The 20046-nt window shown below is 38.8% G+C and overlaps 1 protein-coding gene across 3 annotated transcripts in view; it reads left to right on the top strand.

Annotated features, from left to right (window-relative positions):
- The window catches only part of GHR (growth hormone receptor), a 118066-nt gene that overhangs the window by 29020 nt on the left and 69000 nt on the right, over positions 1-20046 (top strand). For 2 of the 3 annotated variants that reach the window (XM_084224899.1, XM_084224900.1), the window contains exon 2: positions 12440-12524. The gene's annotated coding sequence lies outside the window, so the exon portion shown is untranslated. Of the gene's footprint in view, positions 1-11806; positions 11848-12439; positions 12525-20046 lie in introns of those variants that run through there. The other variant, XM_084224901.1, reaches the window with a different exon arrangement.

Here is a 20046-nt window from a genome sequence, read left to right on the forward strand (position 1 = left end):
TCAGGAACTTTCTTGAGGTGCAAAAGATCCATGTTTTAAAGCTTGGATGATTAGACCTTTAGAGAGTGGATGCATTTGGCTTGATGAGTTTGAGGTGACAAATGTAGGAAGATTCATGACAGTTCTGGGCTGGTAGAACAGAGAATTTTGTGAGATGAGAAATACTGAACATATTTATAATGGAAAAGTAGAGCTCTAGAGTGAGAGGTCAGAAGACAGCATGAGGGAGAGGAAGAGAATACTGGAACAGAGAGCAAGAGGAGAGAGATGAAGGATTTAGAGTAGACCAAAGGAAAAAAAAATTCATCTAGTTAATAATTGAGGGAAATCTTCAGGCTCTTTCAACACTAATACACTCCTTTCCTCCTTTCTCCAAAAGGAAGGGTACCAGAGGGGGAAAGTAGTAGATGAGTGGTACTGGCTGGTGGTCTGGTGGCAGCACGGGGACAATCTGGAGTAGCTGTGTGTCCGTGTAGCTGGTGCATTTTACCTGCACTGTTCAGAGACCTCTCATGAGCAGGAGGCTGATGTGACCTGTAGTTACCTTCTCTTTCCTGGGCTCTGTCTTAGAATGGCTTGAATGTTGACTCATAAAAGGATCACAGAGTTTGTTCAGTGTTCTCCCTGGTGCCCCTGAAGCACGTTTTGGATACCTAGAAAAGAAGCTGGGCCTCCGTAGCAGAGCGACACCACCCATGCTGTCTGAATGATGCTATCCTTGAGTCATCGCCGTGTGGGCCAGCCTGGAGATGAGCTGTTGATCAGCACAGACTGTGCTGTACAGAACCCTGAGTTTTGTTGCTCTGTTTTGAATCCTCCTTGGTTATTTTGAAGATTTTGCCATAGAGTGTTTTCTGGCTCATGGTGAATAAGAAATCCAAATTTTGTTACATGACGTCCAGCCACCTCACCAGCATATCCACCTTACCAGGCTTTTCTTGCCCTCTGTCTTGCCCTGCCTCTGTAGTCATCCTTGTCCCTTTGAACTAAGTGTAAATAGTGAATATTTTATTACTCTATTAATTTCTCTACACATGTTTAATTCCACCCTCTTAGGCTTTGTTACGCTCTTAATTCTTCTCAATTTTTGAATGGACAGGGAGTGTCATTTGAGCTCTTTCTTGCACTGTCAGAGTTGAATTCATCTGTGCTCATTCAGGTATGTCCTTAATCACACTTCCCTGTTGAAAAGGATGTGATAGGACCCACCATGTCCTAAAAAGCTGAAAGATTCTTAGGAGTCATTCATCGAGAGTATGAACTCCCTTTGAAGGATGGGGCTGAGGGGCATGCATGTGTTCTACCTGCCAGTCTTGATACTTGCTGTAGTCATTGTGGCAGCTGTGACATTCTGAAAGAGTGGGTCTGTGGTATGCTTATGAGAAAAAGAGGATCTATTGTTAGCTTGAAACTAGCTTTCCTATGTAAATTATTTAAGTAAATCAACTCATTGTTGGGGCGATTTCTCCTGATGGACCTCACTTCAGCTGTGGTTACAGGAAGGGATTGCTGTTGGTAGGAAATGTTCTCACAGGAAGAAATCTTTTCCTACTTCACTATTCTGTGCACTGGCTTTCACAGGTAAATGAATGTAGCTCATTCTCTCTGCTGGGCTCTCTAGCAGAGAGAGCTCTCCCTAGTTGTTTCTGATACTCAGAACCAACAAATTCATGGCACGGTAACTGCATCTTGCGTTGGTATTTGGGTGTGATTTTATGTGATAATTTTTATTAAAAATTCATGAGTTCAGAAAAGAATACCCACTGTGGTGAGAAGCACTTTCAGTTTCTCACACTGCTGCTGCTGCAGCTAAAATTGCTGGAAACAATTGCTTTCTTTTTTAGGTCTTTGAATAATCAGCTACCAAAGTAAGCTATATTTCATAAAAAGCCCTAAATCATTGATTGATCTAAGGTTCCAAATGATAAAATTACTGAAATGTTCTGATATCAACATGTGGTCTGAGGACTTAGTGCTACTTTAGAAGGAAACAAAGCACTCTAAAAATTGCACAAAACCATATCTACACAGGTTTTTTTTCAGATGTGTGACCAAATTCTGAGATATTACTTTTATCTTTATAACCATTCTTGTGATTTTTCAGTCTGACAATGATCAATTCTATAATTCTTGCTGCCCTGGTAATCTTAACTGCTGTCTGCTGTTCTGATTCATTATATTTGGCAAGGCAAGGTAGTACGCACCAGAGTTATGAGGAACAAGTTGAATTGTAAGTTGTTTGAAATATGATGCCTTTTTTTCCTGTCTCTCTCTTTTTTTGTTTCTTTTCAGTAAAACTTTTTTGTTTATCTGTGTAGGTCACTTTTTTCATTCTGAATTTGGTATATTATTTTCCTTAAATCATGTTCAAGTTTTATTTCTGGAAAGTTGACTTCATTCTTCATTGTGCCCAGTAAAGAACAGCTTACAGAAATAGATGCTTGTAAAAAATCTTTTCAAAGACTCCCATTGTAGCAAATTAAACCCTTGATCCCTTCATCTAGGTTCTTAAACACTGACAAAGTAAATGAGAGCTTCATGAAATTAATTATTCAGTAATGGAAAATGAGTATTCAAGTTTATAATAATGGGTGAAGGGGTGAATTGAACTCTGCATTAAACTTACCATTAAATGAAAGAACAAGGAAACATAATTTGCATCTGTAAAAATGCACATGCTTTGTGGGAATCAGTAGTTATGCCCAGAAGCATTCTTCACAACATCTATTCAGTTACTATCAGCATCAGTTAGGCCACTGTGATGAAACTTCTGAAGTAATGTGAGATTAGGGAGATCTAAAAAAACCACTCTCTTTGTTTAGATTCTTTTTTGAAATATTTGGGAGTCCTTGATAACTTGCGAGTCACTTCTATACTGAGACAATTAAATTTACAAACACATTAGTAAGCCTACCTTAAAAAGGCAAGAAAACTGCAAATCCCTTTTTTTTAATGACATCATTTGCCATCAGGGTGTTCTTATGTCATAAGGAAGCCATTGGAGATTATCTGATTAGGCATATATGACTCTCTTCAGTGAAGCTTTATGATGTCTGCATACTGAAATGGAAGAGGAAGCCCTCTCCACTTCTTTTAATTGAAAGTGTTAAGTGAGTTTACTTGATTGCCTTTTGCAATTATTCAGTATTTCTGTTGTGGACTGTATAAACAAATATGACAGAGTTGGCAATAAATACAATAAATACCTATATGAAATAAGTATAGGTCTGTAAATACGTAAGTAAATTTATATCCCTAATTCAGTCTAATATTGGCTACAGGCTGGAAGCTGAGTCCTGCCATCAGTGGTGTTCCTGCCAACCCCTGAAAATAGGCCTCTTTGAATTCCTGAGCCTGATTTAAGATTGTTGATTTAATATTTTTAGAAGGAAAAACAAGCCTAAATCAATGGAGAAGTACTTGGCTGGAGATGTGAATTGCACAAGATCTGTGTTCTCACTTGAGACCTCAGGTAAAACAGACTCTGGAGGAATTCTCCATCCCATTCCTATGTAAATTCTGACCCCATACCCAAAAAAATGCTGCTAATGATACTTTCTGTTACTTAGTTAGCCCAGGTAAAGAAACCTTAGTTTTTGATACTGATGGTCTTTTAGCTGAACTCAGTTTTTCTTTGGCTGGATAACACATTGTCTTGCTCTTTTCCTGAGATGTATCAAAAAGACTTCAAGCTAAAGAGGCAACGTGGATGCAAATGTACATGAAAATCAGCAGCAGAATTTAAGAGAAAGTAAATGATGGCTATGACAAGAACTTGCAACTTGAAACGGAAACTTGTATTTTATGCATAAATCCTTTAATTTAAATATATACATTGATGCAAGCCCAGGCAGTCTTAGGAAGGATGGTTGGAAAGGTATGAATTAAATGCTCAGATTTCCCAAGTGCTTCATTGTGATTGACTTCTAAGGAGGAATTCTGGAGCTGTGTTCCTTCTTCTATTGATCTAATAAAAGAATCAAATAATAGAATATTTAAACTAGAATGGAAGAAAAATACAAAATCTACTCTAAAGTGTCCTTGTTGTAAAGGCTTCAGAATTTGAGGCATCGAATATCTCTTCTGGGTCTCTCTTTCCATGGGTGATACAGGCCAGTAATGTTATGTATAATCTTCATTGAGTTAAGGAACTAGATTGGAGATCTCCCTAGAGGAAACATTGGGCTCTGAAATAAAATGTTCAGTGTCTTGCTTGAGACCTTCAAAGGATTTTTTTTCCCCCCGATCTATTAGTTTGTTTGTTGTAGGGTTAATCTTCAGATTTAGATTTTAGAAAGTAGAAATTTTGAAAGTTTGAAGGAAGACTAAAACCAAGAAAAAATGTTTCTTCTTCAGCAAATTTTTAGAGTTTGGAAAACAGCTATTAAAAGCCATAGCATATATGGTTCCTGTGGCTTCGTTAAACAGACAGCTCTCTAGCACTTAAGAGTATTTGTTTTCCAAAATTGTAGAGGATTACCACAATAGAAATATATTTAGAACATGAAAATATATAAAATACATATGTCACTTGCAACAGAGGGCGATAGAAAAGCCACAACTAAGATGTAAATCTTAGTGATTCTTTTTGCCTGTTACGTGATACCTCAGTGGTGATTGTTGATGAACAAAATTAATACCAGTATTTTATAGTAACAAAATATTTATTTTGAACATGATTAGTACATTCCCTCATATTCCAGCAGTATTTGAGGCCACAAGTATCTCAGCATGTTGCAGGAACATCTGGTGAAGCCTGGATGCCTAACTCAGCCCCTGGCTGGGCAGCTAGAGTCGGTGGAAGGGGCTGCATTTTAGCCCTTCAGCGCTACATGCCAGTGCACTTTCCAGCCACACTTTTCACTCCTGGCTGACTTCAACTCCTTTCTTCTTAGCCAACTTCTGCACACCCCTTTCTTTACTGCTTGATCTCTTCACTGGGTCTCCTCCTTGATAGCACCAGTGGTGCAGATGTTGGAGCTGTACGGTCAGCAGTGTAGGGTTTAGGCATTGCTCTGCCTAGCCAAGTGATGTCCAGATTCCCCTGGCTGCACAAACTCTGAGGAAGTGCAGTTCAGGTCTGAAAAGCTGAGAACATACTTCAGAAGTGTAGAAAGATCAGCCCATTATGCTACATAATTCTGAGTGAAACTCAAAATACTCAGTAACTAATGAAGAGTTTCATTTCTCATGTCAGTGAAATCTGAACCCTGTTGAGCTTAAAGGGCAAATGTTATCCTTTTTGAGGAAAAAGAAGTGATAGTGAGGCAGGAAACTGAGTGGCAGTTTTAGGATATGACAACAAAGTGGGCTTTTTGTATTTGCTATTGAGTGAAGAGAAGGTTGAAGGAAGTTACTGCTCACAGGTAATGCTTTGTTTGAATGTGACCAATTTGTAGAACTTGTAAATTCAGTCATTTAAACACTAGGAATGCTTAGGGTAGCACCTACAAGATTTAATGGCCAAACTAAACTCGAACATAGCAGCGGTGGAGATAAGGTAAATTTGCTGCTATTCCCTAAATCTCTCTCCTTTGTTCTCAAGAACAATGTGCTAAGGTTGCACCATTTCAAAAAGTAGAGGGGAAATGGTAGCCATGGAGGTTTCATGTTTGCCGGAATTACATACTAAGGCCCCAGTCAGCCTAAAATAACATTTGTATCTCTGAATTATAAACCCTGTACTTCAAAACATAAAATGTTTACCCACTGTGCTGGTTAGTCATGAGCTTTTTTGATCCAATAAATACTGTTTGTATGTTTCGGTATTAACAGTTTGCCAAGTGTTTCTATACACTATGTCTTTTCTTAGAGCAGTGACAATTTTGGCAACATACATTTATTGAGGGATTTTTCTGAATATGCTGTATTTGGTTTTCAAAAATTCTGTATTTTTTCTTCCTCCTTTTTACAGTCTTAGTTCTGTGAATGACAGTTTTTATTCCTGCTTTAGTTAGTATTAATAGATTTGTTTTTCCATATCAACTGACATTTTATGTGCCTACTGAGAAATGTTTAATCCAAAGGGAGATTAATTGAATTGCATTAATTGCATTAAGTGATCTGGCTGTGAAGAAGGGGATTGGACCAGATAATGTCTGACAGTGTTGCACTGCCTGATTTTCTCCATTTCTGTTACACAGATCACCAGTTGCTTGCGCCCAGTAATTTATTTACTTGAAAAGCAAGTTAAAGTGATGGAGATTTTTTTAATTAATATTATTTATCTCCTAGTAAATTCCAGTTTTCATTTTGTTTTAGCCTTGTAAAAGATTTTTTGTTCATTATTTTTATTTTTGATTCCTCAGTATCTCTTATATTTCATTAAAGAGCAATCTAGTGCTTATTGTTTCTGCCACATATGGATTATCAATAGGTACAGTAATCCAATATGTATTTTTCTCAATTAACTGGCTATTACCTTGATTGTAAAAAGGGGCTCCAGACTTCAAGCAAGATTTTTATGTCCATGCTCTTTTGAAGTTAGTTAGTCTCTTAAGTGTGGACATAAGAAGTGTCTACAGTAATCCAGTACTAGATCTTTTTTCTAATCTTTTCTTTGTCATTTTCCTGTTAATTTATCAAAAGACTTTTCCTTTTAAGTCACTGATGTGTCACAACAGTTTCAACTAATAGAGCTCTGGATTTCCAGCTGCCCAGATCTCAAAATGCTTTCTATAAACATTGACTAAACTATTCTTCATAACATTCCTCCAGCACAAGAAGATAATTAGCTGTAGCTGGGAATATGACGTATTTCACTTGAGGAAGGCAGTCTGAATTTCTGGATGCCACAAGAGCTATGTTGTTTGTCAAGTGAAATTGCTTGGATTTCTGTTTGTATCCTTTACAATACTGGTGGTTTCTTTTAAAAGGCCAGAGAGGTGCATTAATTCCTATATTTGGCCTTGCACCACAGTGTAGACCTCCTGAGCTATCCTGTCCACATATACACTTGTAACCATAATGCAGTGGAAAACATAAATCCATCTTTTATCCTACCATGAGTGCCAAAAAAGAATCAGTTGTTACTCAGCTTAGTGCTGCTAAGAAAATGTTCCGGTTATTGTTATGTCAAAGAGGCAAAGACTGCCAAGTCTGTAAGGACAGAAATGTGGTTCAGTGAAGTATTTAAAGCATGAAGGGCAAGATTTATTGTTGGACTCCTAAAGATATGAATAGATTGGGGGGGGGGGGGGGGGGGGGGAAGACTCTGATTTGGAACTAGAATGTGATCCCTTGTCCAGAGTAGATTGGTGAAACAAATGTAAAGGTTTAGCAGATTCAAAGTTTTTGGTATCTGATTAGAAGAAGAAGGGAATGATGATGGAAGGTTCTGATGTGTTTTCTTAGTGTTTCCTTGAATGAATTTAGAGAATTACTGTGCAGAGGAGAAAGTTGATGAGAGAATTTAAGGAGTGAGTTCACAGTTGCAGAACATTATTTTAGCTGAGAATCTGAAACCCCATTACAAGTTTGAAGGTGAGAAGAACCTTAGAAAGAACCTAAGTTTGAACCTAAGAAAGAACACAGAATCACAGAATATCCCAAGTATTAAGGGACCTGTAAGGATCATTGAGTCCAACTGTGCCCCTCTCAGGACCATGTAGAACTAAACCATATAACGAAGAGCCTTGTCCAGACAATCCTTGGACCCGTGACATATTTGGTGCCATGACCGAGGGAACCTGTTGGAGTGACCAACTACACTCTCAGTAAAGAACCTTTTCCTAATGTCAAACCTGAACTTCTCCAGTGCAGCCTCACTGCACTCCCTTGTGTCCTGGCACTGGTCAGCAGGGAGAGTTCAGCACCTCCCCTTCTCTGCCCCCAGGAGGAAAGTGTACCTTGCTGCCAGCTCCCCCCTCAGCCTTCTCCTCTCCAAGCTGAGCAAGACAGCTCACCTCAAATGGTGCTCCTAAGTCTTGCCCTGAAGGGCTTTCACCATACAGGTCACCCTTCTCTGGACACACTTAAACAGTCTGATGTCATTTTTGTACTGTGACCCCCCAAAAGTGCTCCCAGCACTCGAGGTGAGGCTGCCCCAGTGCAGAGCAGAGCAGGACAATCCCCTCCCTTGCCTGGCTGCTGATGCTGTCCCTGATGCCCCCAGGACATGCTTGGCCCTCCTGGCTGCCAGGGCACTGCTGGCTCATGTTCAGCTTACCATAAAATGACTCAAAAGTGCATGTGAAGGGTCTGTTTTTCCTTTTGTTTGAGATAAGTACTTTCAAAAGGTTCAGGAAAAAGTAGTTCAAGACTCTCAGCAAGTGTCACGCATTACAATTGATGCAATCTAGGGAAATAAAGTGCTTTTCAGATATAATTATTATACATCTCAGACAAGTTGTTTTTTTTCCTTTGAGTTAAGATGTAGAGTAGTAGTTTAACTGGAAATGGAAAGAAATAAAATACAAGAGAAATAGAATAAAGAGACAGGATTCCTTAAATCAATCTCAGAAGCACAAATGCTCTGGAAATAGGTTCCAGATATCACAGGTGCCAGGAATCCTCTGACATGTCTGTTGGTAGCCCAGCATAATGGAAAAAGCAGGAACTCCTGGACAATCTTGTAGGACTTGTGAATCCATATCATGTGTCTGCTTGAAAATAGTCCACTCCTTTTCAATGTTCCATGCAATCACAGGGGTTTTTGCAGTCTTTCTTCCAAAGCATGTAATTTATACCCTCTTCTTATTTTGTCTGCTGCCTGCAACTTTTCAGTTAGATATGTAAATTCCACAGAATTGTGGAATCATGGAATTACTGAGGTTGGAAAGGATGCCTGGATATCATTTATTCCAACCCTTGTGCTCAGAGCAAGACTTCATTAAGGCAGTTGTGCTTTGAGTCCATTGGACTTTTGAGTATCCTTGGACTCCACAACCTCTAAACAATCTCTTCCACTGTTTTGTCCCCTCTTCAGTGAAAAAGGTCATTAATGGAGATTTAAACAGCAATTACTCCTGGGCTGCTTCTTTAGTGGCTGTCCCTCAGCTGGACTTTTTGCCATTGGTTGAAATCCTTTGAGCAGGGCATTTCAGCCAGTTTTCAGTACATTTCACTTGTTTGTATGTCATCATTAAGATTGTACATGGGAGAGGTTCAAAAGCCTTTCCAGCTTTTTTTCAGCACTGGACCTTTCCTTAGATGCTTTTTTGAAGATTGAAAGAACTTCTGGCACATTTGAGTCAATTTGATCTTGTCCAGATTATTATTTTCTGGTAGGTCAGCTTAGGACATAATGAGAAGATAATAATGGGCAAAGATCCTCACATCCCAAGACACTGGTGCGTCTGGGTCTGTTTCTTATTTTGTGAAACAAACTAGTTTGGATAGGCCCTATCAATTCAATGCTATAATACTTTTGTTTGCCTTGTGGATTACAGTAATCAAATGTGCTTCTGGCAAAATATGTATCTCTGAAAAAAAAAAAGAGCTTCACCTGTATCACTTATTCATGTCAATCTGTGTTACCTTTCTGCAAAACTCTAGTTTTTCCAAGAATCATTTTAAAGGGAGACTGCTAATCATTTAGCATCTAGCTTATTACCTTATGTACAGTAATGCCTGTTTTTCACACATAATGAACTGTCAGAGCCAAGTGCAAATATAGATAATTTTGTGCTAGTGTGGCTGTTCCAAAGTGTTGCTGCTGGCATTTTTTGTGCTATCACCCCTTGCTGCTGCCACAGATGAGTGACGCACTTCACCTGCAAGAGAGAAGTAGCAATATCTTTATTGAGGTAAAACAGCTCTTTAACAAAGTTGGCGGTAAATGCGTCAGCAGTTTAACCGTATTCGATGGCAAGGTATACTTGATTTTTCACAGCACAGAGGCTGGGGTCAGACAAAACTGTCCAGGAGATCATCCTGTTGAGTCACAAGGGTCAAAGGATTCCCCTGTGTTCTGAATTTTCTGATGGGAGTTTAGTTGTGGCTGGATCCAGACTTAGTCCCAGACTTGGTCAACCCTTTATGGCTAAAGCATTGTAATTGTACAATCAATGTTTTATGTCACTTAGGTAAAATTTTTAAGTTTAGCATGTTACTAATCACAAGAATCTTCTAAGGCAAGGAGTCTCTCAGCCCCAAGGATTAATGTAGAGAGGTGTCCAGAGCTGAAGGGCAGCTCCTGGTACACAGCCCCTTCTGTGCAGGAGAGCTGCACAAGCCTCAGGCTGCCCACTGTTTATGGAGTGAGATGATTGACTTATGCTCATATTTGCACAGCGGCCGTATTTCCTTTGGCGCATGCTCAACTGGCCCTCAGCTGTTGAACAAGACTCACAGCCTTAGGTGTCAAGCCAGATTTATGGCCCTTAACTATTGTGTTGGTATCTGTGAGCCAGATGTGGCCGTCACAACCACCCCGGGTGGCTGTTGCACAAGCAGAGAACAGCAGGGGTTGGAGCACATCGCCACAGCTGCCAAGAGTGAAACAAAATGTTCTGAGTACAATCAGGTAATCAGAAGTTAGGACATTTCCCTTTGTTGCCCATAAAGTAGCTGAGAGATCTTTTCTGCTGCTGAGCAGGATTTCAAAATATTTTGGAAGGACTACTGGAATAATTTTTTCTGTCCTATTGTAATAGGATTCTGACTTTGTCATATAAAGGTCATTTCCCCTTGTTAGTGCCACAGTGAGTGTTTTGAAAAAGGAATTTGTCAGTAGTCCTTAGTAGCTCACTTCAGTCAATAGCTGGCTTGGACTTTATAACTTTGTTCCACACTAAGCTGTCCTTTTATTTTTGGAAATGGGAGTTGTGGCTCACTGCTCAGTTATTCTGCCTGAAATTCAGAGTTCTTTCAAAAGTCAGAAATTAAATTAACACAAGACTCCTTGTAGAATTGTATACGAATGGGGGACTCAACCAGTTATATTCTCAGCCTGCTGAAATCTGAGCAGGCGCTTTCTAAAAAGTGTGATAATAGAATTTGGCTGAGCATATTATGGGGTAGACTAATGTAAAGACTTATAATGTAGGACTCGTCTAATCCACTTGTTTCATGATGTGAACCGGGAGGGAACTGTGCTTACAGGTTTTACTTTGGATAACCACACATAGGATGATTTTTTTTTTTATAGTAATAATACATATTAGTCATGCTTTTGCATGGAAACGGCTTTCTGTTTATTTCAAATGTCTGTTTAATTTTTATCTATATTGAAGGATTTTCTTATTTGTCAGCTGGGGAGGGTATTGTTTTGGGGTTTTTTAGTATAAATTCAGAGGTGACAGCCTTTTAACACATTGCATTATAGAAGGATTCCAGAGAAATGTTGATGAAACTTTCACTCACAAGTGCATTTTGCTTTCCATTGTTTAATGATCTATCTGTACATTAAAATTATACACATAACAGATGGAAAATTCTGGGGGTACAGAAAGATTCTTGCTGCTCTTTTTTCAGCTAGTGCTAACTCAGTAAAGGAAAATTCTCTATTAAAATGTTACTTTTTTCTTGTTCAGGCTAATACAGTGTGACCCTACGCACTCAGTTTGCATGTACACAACAGGTCTTTAAATGTTATTTGAGGGGTTTTGCAGTCTGATCCCCCCCCCCCCCCCCCCCCCCCCCCCCCCCCCGTGTTTTAAAGAGCTTGATACTGTGAAATCTGGTTGTCTTTTTGTAGTCCCACCCCCTAGAAAACAGATCATTGGGGATTATTTAGACGATGTGAGCACCATATCTGACTTCTAAAAATGCTTTCAAAAGCTGACTTGAACTCTTGAGAAGAAGTAACTTTCCAAGTTGAATTTATGTTATTTTTCTTTAACAGAGAAATGCTGCTAGTTAAGAACTCTTTTGGATGCTGCTGCTGTGCCAGAATTTCATGGCAGTGTAAGTGTGCTTAGGAATTCAGAACATAACATGCTACATTTTCTTATCAGAGTGCCATCTTCCTGAGACTTAGACATCCTCCTTTAAGAGGAAAAGGAAATGTTATTTTCTTAATTTCACCAGTTTATAAGTTACTGTGCTGTAATTTATCGTCTAAAGTGGTGGTAGTAGTAGTAGTTGTTGTTGTTGTTGTTTTTGTAGTGGAAGTGAGATACTACTCATCCTCTTGGTGGTTCAGAGATCACTTCCAGGGCAGTTGATTTTCACCAGGAATGTGCATTAAGAATGAGTTGATCAGTCACCTTGACCTCTCTCTGCCTTTTAAGTTTGTGTTCCTGTTAATGCCAGGGCTAGCACGGGGTGCTGTGGCTTGGCAGCCCCTGGGTGGCACGGGCTCAGCCCGGCTGCAGTTTGAGTGAGCAGCCCAGGTGCTGCGCGCGGGGCCGCGAGCACACTGCCCTGCTGGTGGCCTTCCCCGAGGGACAGCTGGACCAGGACACCGCTCTGGATTTTGTCATGTTGCCCTCCCACCGCAGGTGACCTTTGCTGTTCCAGATCTCATCTCTTGTCTGTTTCTCCTGTTTTCCTGAAGGCGCTGGGATGGCTGGAGAAGGTCGTGATCTGCAGTCCAGCTGAGGGAGGCGTGAAGCATTGTCCATCCCCTGCTGGCATTTGAGGTAGTGTGATAATTTTTATCTTACCTGCAAGTGACTTTATTACCAGTGTTGTCTAAGCAGATTGATCAATAGTAATCCGTAATACTCTAAAATAATTCACACAGATCCTAGGATTCATTCCTGCAGGACGTGACAATTATAATATGCATTATACAAAATTCTGATTGGGATCTAATAATTGTCATATTTTAGTACCCAAATAATAATAGAGATATATGAATTAAGGCTGTCAGAGTCAGTCCTGTTAAAATTGATGACTTCAAGACCTTCTGTCGTACTCTGGTAGCCAGCATTTGAGACAGAGGGCTGAGTGACTCTTAAAAGTGGTTAAAAGACATTTTTCTTTGTCAGAGAAAAATTTTTATACTGCATTTTAATGAGCCATTTCCCACATAGAGCGTTATTTAGGATATTAATTAGCTGACTTTAAATGCCCACTATTGAAACAAATAGAGAAAAAAAAATCTCTGTTTTAGGAGTGAGGGAAAATGTGAAAATGCCTATTAGAGCACTGTAGATAACAAATCATGCTTTAAATGACACTTAAAGTGTCACTGAATTTGAATGTCTAATTCATTGGTTCTTACCTGTATTACTGAAAGCCTCATCAGAATTCAGTGGGGTAAATTTGAATCGAACATCACAGAAATATCTATTGTATAAGGGATTCAGACCCGTGGTTGCTCATGGCGTGAAGCTGAAAAGCTGTTATCTGGTGTTAAATTGCTGCATGAGACTTTACAGCTGCTATCTGTGTACCGTAGCAGTTTTATAAGACTTGAACTGGCTATTCCTGTCCAAGTGTACATAGTTGTACTGTCATTAAACAGAAGAGAAATTACAGATACTTTTAGCTTCGGTTTCTATAACAGCAGGTAAAACTTGCTATCCTATGTCTATGTTCTTAATGTTTCTGAAACCAGATGGTATAACTCTAGATTCATACATTGCACCATGGATCTCTGCTTGGGATATTGGTCTATATGAATTTCACCAAGAAAATGAAAAGGTCAGAATAGTGAAAAGTTACTTGTAAAATGCTTGTGAAGTATACATAAATTAGTCATTAGTGATGTTCTTAGCCAAATCCTTCTTTGTTGTGGTTACCATGCCTTTTCATACAGAGTTCAGCACACCTGGAAAACAGTTTTTGAATGACTTCTGTTATTTTATAGCTGAAACATGGCCAAACAATCATACAGAAAACTGCTTCTGGGATCTGTTTTCTTAGCTTCCCATGCCCAGGGAGTGATTTGATCCATAGCTAAACTGCCCATTCCTGATTCCTCTGTGAGAAGCCTAGAACTGGAAGGACACAGCTTGGACACGGGGTCTTGCTTTGCTTCTGAGCTCTACCACAAACTCACTCGGGCTCTGTCACCCTCTGTAACCTTGCTGTGTTTCAATTTCCTGTTTGTAAATGAAGGCTAATACTTACAAACTTTCAGAGGGTCCAAAAGATCCCAATGCTTAGGAAATGCTGTTGGCACAGTGCTTGTCATATTTGATGTGATGTTGACGTGGTGTTACCAGGGGAGAATTTAAACCTTTTGCATTTATGTGGGACTGATTTTTATTCTTTCAAGTATATGAATCTAGTCACCGGCTAGTAAGTGTGATTACTGAAGAAAAACTTGTATGCATAAAATGAACTAAAAAATAAGGACTGATTTATGCATCAGGGCAGTTCAAAACTCTGTCTGATGTGATATTCCACAGTTTTAATAATGGTGGGAAAAATATATGCTATGAGGAAGTGATTTATTGAATATTGCTGTACAATTTGTGTTGAACCTGAGAGCAGTCAGTCTCATCACACTTATGTGAACATGGCTGCTGTCACAAGATTGGTGTGATTGGTAAGTGTCATACGTATTTTATGAGATGGTATCATTGCTAATGACTTCTTTAAAACAGAGATGAAACGTTTATATATATATTTTTTTTTCATATTACATTTTTAAAAAGTTTTTCTTAAGATGAAAGTCTTGGGTCTCTCCAGTAATACAGCTTCCTGTGATATTAAATTTATTCAGTACAAGAACTCAAAAAGGAACAGTTCCGCTCTTTCCCTTGCATGCTGACACTTCCCACATGGCCATGTGAGTGAGACTGCCATGCAGAGCCCAGGGCTGAGTGGTGTTTAGTGGTGCCTTGACTGAAGGGAGAGAGCCAGTTCCTAAGACTTCTGCTGACAGGCATCTGTGCAAGCAGTCTTGCTTCCTGCTTTAGTATAAAAATGCATACTAGGGCAAGGCTCCTAGTCAGACTTCAGAGGAGTTGGGTAATGTGCTAGATGAGAAGAGCCCCCAGCAGGGCTTCACTAAACTCCCTTCAATGTCCTTTTAGTCTGCTCCTTTTTTTGAATGATATGTCTGAGATCTAGCTTGGTATGGGATTTATACTTGTGAATAGACAGCACAGAGTGGGTTTGTGCCTGAGAAATACTTAGAGTGGTTGAGTGGTACCAGTGGCTCTGGTACCTTGTGAATTTTATCTGTAAACATCTATTTCCTCATGGTCTCGTGTAAAATAACAGTAACAGCAATGGGAAAATGTGAATGCATTTCTCGGCTTTAATGAACAGTTGAATGTGCTCCAAAGTTTCACTTTTTTAATGAGTTGGTATTGTGATAGAGTTCCTGCAGAGAAGGAAGTCATAAAATCAGTGGAGGCAGACGTGCTGTCCCTTGGCCAGCCAGCCAGCTTTGCACTGGGCAGCTCTGTTGTTTGTAGCACCTGTTTGTTGTAGAGTATTCCATTTTGAACCAATCAGTCCAAAGTTGATGTGCTTTATGTGTGATGTCTAAAATCTAATGTTGTAATGCTAAGCTATGGTTGCTTTGGTCTCTGACATTTGAAAACTGGTATATGTGGTATGATAGGCTTACATCCACTATCCTGGTGTTACCACAGCTAAAGAGCACAGTTAATTTCTGTTGTTTGTGAAGGAGCTATGCCCTTATTAAGATGGGTTTTCTAGTTGCTTAGGTGTTTCAGATGAGCTTCTTTTTCTCTTAATTGCAATTTTTTACATCTTAATGCAAACTATCAATTTCTTTGGTTTGTGTTTGGTTTTGGGTTTGGGATTCTTTTAATCCACTACAGCTTTATTTTGTGTTGTTGAAATGTCTGGCAGTGTAGCCACAAGACTGTAATATTCTATGATATATGAGGGGCGTGTTGCAGTCCTTGCTTTACTCTGCTGCTTGGCTGAGGTTTAATGCAGGCAAGCTGTTCCTCTTCCAGTGTGTCCATTTCTTTGTCTGTTAAATGGATAATGCCACTGACTCCTGCTGCCGACTGCTTCTGGATTTGCTGATGGAAAATACTATCTGGCATCATTAAAATACCTCTTTATAAATTGGTCTGTCAAATTATCTTTAAAATTAATATGGTTGTTTCTGTGGCTTATTTTACAGACACTTCTTAATTTCTCCATTGGTTTTCTTACGGGAAATGATGGGCATCGGGACATAGCTCTGTCAGTTTCCAATGTTCATTTCTAATTACAACCTGTTATTCCTCCTTATCTCCATTGCAGACAAAGCTGTCATTGTAGTGCTATGATTGCTGCAGGTGCCCGTGCAGATTTACTAGGTGCTAAACTTTCTAAACCAGTAACTGTTCAGTAGGTTGTTAACTCTAGAGACTACCAGGCATGTCTGTTTGGATTATTCCCCTTAAAAGGCAGGCTGGCTTCATCACTCAATGAGCAATCCAAACTTGTATCCCCTTCCTTAATAATCAGCAGCATTTCAAAGCTGATCTGGATCCCGTGTCACGTACCCTTCTACCTCTCCAGTGCAGGAAAAAAGGCTTTCCACGAGCTGTCCCATACTTCCTGCTCACCAGATCTAACCCATGCTCATCCGCCTCACAGGATGGAATCTCACCCTCCCATATATAAATACTCAGGATATTTATATTTATATTTATATTTATATTTATATTTATATTTATATTTATATTTATATTTATATTTATATTTATATTTATATTTATATTTATGGGGGGGAGAGAGAGAGAGGGGATATAGATAATGAGCTGAGTGCTTGTGAAGGTGCACCTTCAAGTTTCATCACAACACCAATATGCCTGTGTGCATGTGTGTGCTAAGTGTGTGCAAGCACATGGACACAAACCAGACCCCACTTCTGCTGCTTCCTTGGGAAGGATTGTTTTAGGGCCTGTGATAACTGAAACAGGTAAAATAATGCCATGACATGTTGCAAAACGTGGATTGGAAGAAGTTACTCAAAGGCCATGAAAAATCAAAATGGTTGCACAGTTTGTGCATTAGATTGGCTTCCAGTTAATTCTATCAGCAAAAAACTTAGTCAGGCTCCCTATATTTGGATATACTAGACACTCTAGCTTTGGAAAAATCTCCAATTAAAAATTAGCAGCATTCCTCCTACAGCTCTTGGCCTAAAAGGTATCATCAACAGCTGTATCATAAAAATGCTTATCAGAAGTGATTGTTTCAGTATAAAGGTTTTAGAAATGGTATCTAAAAATGCTCATACGTTTTTAAGCCATTTTGGTAAATGTGGGCATAGTCTCTGTATAGGAGATGCTTCATCAAAACATACTTTAAATTTAAAAGTTGGGTATTTTGTATTCCAGGTCTTACCAGCACAAGTGGAGGCAGAAATTAATCGATTCTAAAGAATTTTATGAAAGGTTTGAACAGAGATCAGCTTTTCTTTACAAGTTATTTCTTACCTCATGAAAACTTGTTTTGGCAGCACGGCATTTAAAAATACCAAATGATCTTGTCCATTTTCTTGTTTCATTCAGTGCTTCTTTCAACTTTGTGCTGATTTTCACAATTAAGGATCTAGCTCCAAATCTCTCTATGTGTCGATATGAAGTAGTTTAAGCAGTTGTTGAATGCAGTAACCTACTTTTTGGTAGGTGCTCACCATTTATATATTCAGGTTTGTGTGGACTCAAAGTGCCAAATCAGCAGCAAATAGGGGAGGGAACAATGGTGGAATGATCTCAGAGAGGACACCTTGAAAGCCAATCATACTGTTCCTTGTTGACACAGAACTTCTTAAACAGATAATTTTGCTTGCAGTTATTGTGAAAAACGATTGCATTGAATAGGTGTGCTCATATGTTAAATCTGCAGCAGTTCAACTGAAATTTAAAGTTGGCTTCAGTCTGCATATTACAGACTCAAAATATATGAATATATGTCATATCTTAAACTTACATGAGCTGCAGGACATACAAAACCTCACTAAATAAAATGCAGTGATTACTGTTAAACCTTCTGTCAGGAAGATGATTCTTTTCCTGCGGACCAACTGATAGTAAGTATGGGGGTGCTTGGAGTCCTGAGTGGTCATGCAGAAATGCACTCAGAAATGCTTTGTCTGTCATTTACTAGCTTTCACTTACTGTGCTATTTAAGTTAATGACTTCCTAAATGCCATACAGCCTCTGTTATGTAGTCTTTAATCTGATTAGGAGCACACGAATAATTTAGTGTGCAATTAAACCATATAATTAATTTGTCCCATGGTAATGAGCCTTTAAGTAAATCTGTTAGTCTAGGGTAAATACCAGGCCTTGAGCTTAAATTTTACAACTTCTTGAGGATTTTTTTCCTATAAGAAATGTTTTTTTTTAAATAAATACTATTTAAAATTAAAAGCCTGCTCGTTCTGGTTTCCTGAAATTGCTCTTTGAGCAAAAATGACTGGCTATTACCAAACTGTTCCAAAATAATGAAACTCCTGGTGATCTCCAGTGAAACAGAATTGGGTTATAGCCAAGCATTTTTGAACAAAGCTCCTTCAATTTCTTCCAAATCACCTTGAACTCAAACCTGCCTTACAGACTTCAAAGAGCAATATAAGGAAATCAGAGGGAGCAAGGATTTCATGTTATAGAAGAGCTCCAAGAGATCAGATGTGGATTTATTTATGATGTGTGCTGAAATGTAACTGACTATATTTGCCCAAGTGCCAGGTAATATGTTTTTTAATTCGAGTAATAATGCAGATATTGGCACACAGGATGAAGCTTGCAGAGATTATGCTGACTGAACAGTGGAGCTGACCTGCTGTGTGGTGAGGATCCAGCAGCACATATAAGATGGTTACTTGTGATCAAGCGTAAAATAATCTTGTTTTCCCTCATGTTCCAGCCTAACTCCCAGTGGTGTCACACATGGTGCTTTGCACTGTGATTCCTGTGCTTCATTATATTTCCCTGATTTCTGTGAGGTGCTAAGCTCTCTTGCAGTGCTAGGAGAATTACTTAGCCGTGTTCTCATGTTAAATATATAATCTTGCCTGCTTGAAATCAGATGTTTTTTACTGCTTTGCTGGAGTGGGTCCACACTGCTGTAGTCCTGATGGGATTTAAACTTCAATGCTGGCAAGACACTGAAGAGCTTTTGCTTTGTGGTTTGGGATTTTTTTACAGAGCTGGAAGTATAATTTAATCTCTTTATGTAAAGTGTGAATAATTATCTCAGTGAAAGGTTTTTGAGTAAAACCACAATTTTTTAATACATATTACTAGGGGTGTAATAGATACAGACTTAGATATTTCTCTTTGCTTTCTTGACATGACATTGGACATTAAGTGGATGCATTATATTTCTTCAAACAGACTGGAATATACATTTGCTTAAATAAAGAAATTCTAGCACTTTTCTTTGCAATTCATTGTACAAATAACAAAGTAAAGAGCAGAAAATTGTCCTTTGGGTGACTGCTATCTAATAATAACTAAATAAATACTAATAATACCAATAATAACTAAATTTTAAAAAATGGAGAAGCCTTGGAAAAATTAGTACTATAGTTGAGAAAGTGTTTTTAGCCTGAAAAAAGTACCATTCTTTCAAACAGGCCTGAATCTTCCTTAATGATACAATTATATGTAAAGCTGAGTGTCTGCTCAGCAATTCACGTCTGCACGTTATGCAGCTAAATGTTTGCACTTTCATCTGAGATGCATTTATTTTGCTGCTTTGATCTGTTTTGGGGGCTGAAAGGCAAACAGAGTAATTGAGTCTTTTCCAAGTTCAAATTTTTCTAGCTGTGTAGTAGACAGTGACTTCAGACTGTAACTGCAATACTCTATTTAGGAATTGTTTTCTGATGGAGAGATCTACTAGTCTTAGAGCTGAGATCCTCCTTCTGTGTACCTAGTCCATTAGATTACTGCTATCAAAGTACAGCACATTTTATTGTAAATAAAGAAGTGATACATCATGTGCCACAGCCAGCCTTAGACTTCTTAGCCAAGTTTTTGGAGAATGACTGTAAAGAGCTTTCAGTACAAGCTCAGAGCAATGGCCAAGTGTGGATACACTGAAGGGCTCCTTAACCACAGCAAAGAATTGGTAATCATTTGGCCTGTTACAAGTTTAAATCAGAGTAATTAACTGACACATCGATCCACAGGAAAAAGAAACCCACTAAAAGCACTCAAGGTGTCTCTTACAATAGAGAAATAAACTGAGTGTTGAAATTAAAATTTAATATACTCTTTA

The sequence above is a fragment of the Fringilla coelebs genome (assembly GCF_963513975.1).
Source record: "Fringilla coelebs genome assembly, chromosome: Z".
NCBI classification, from domain to species: Eukaryota; Metazoa; Chordata; class Aves; order Passeriformes; family Fringillidae; genus Fringilla; species Fringilla coelebs.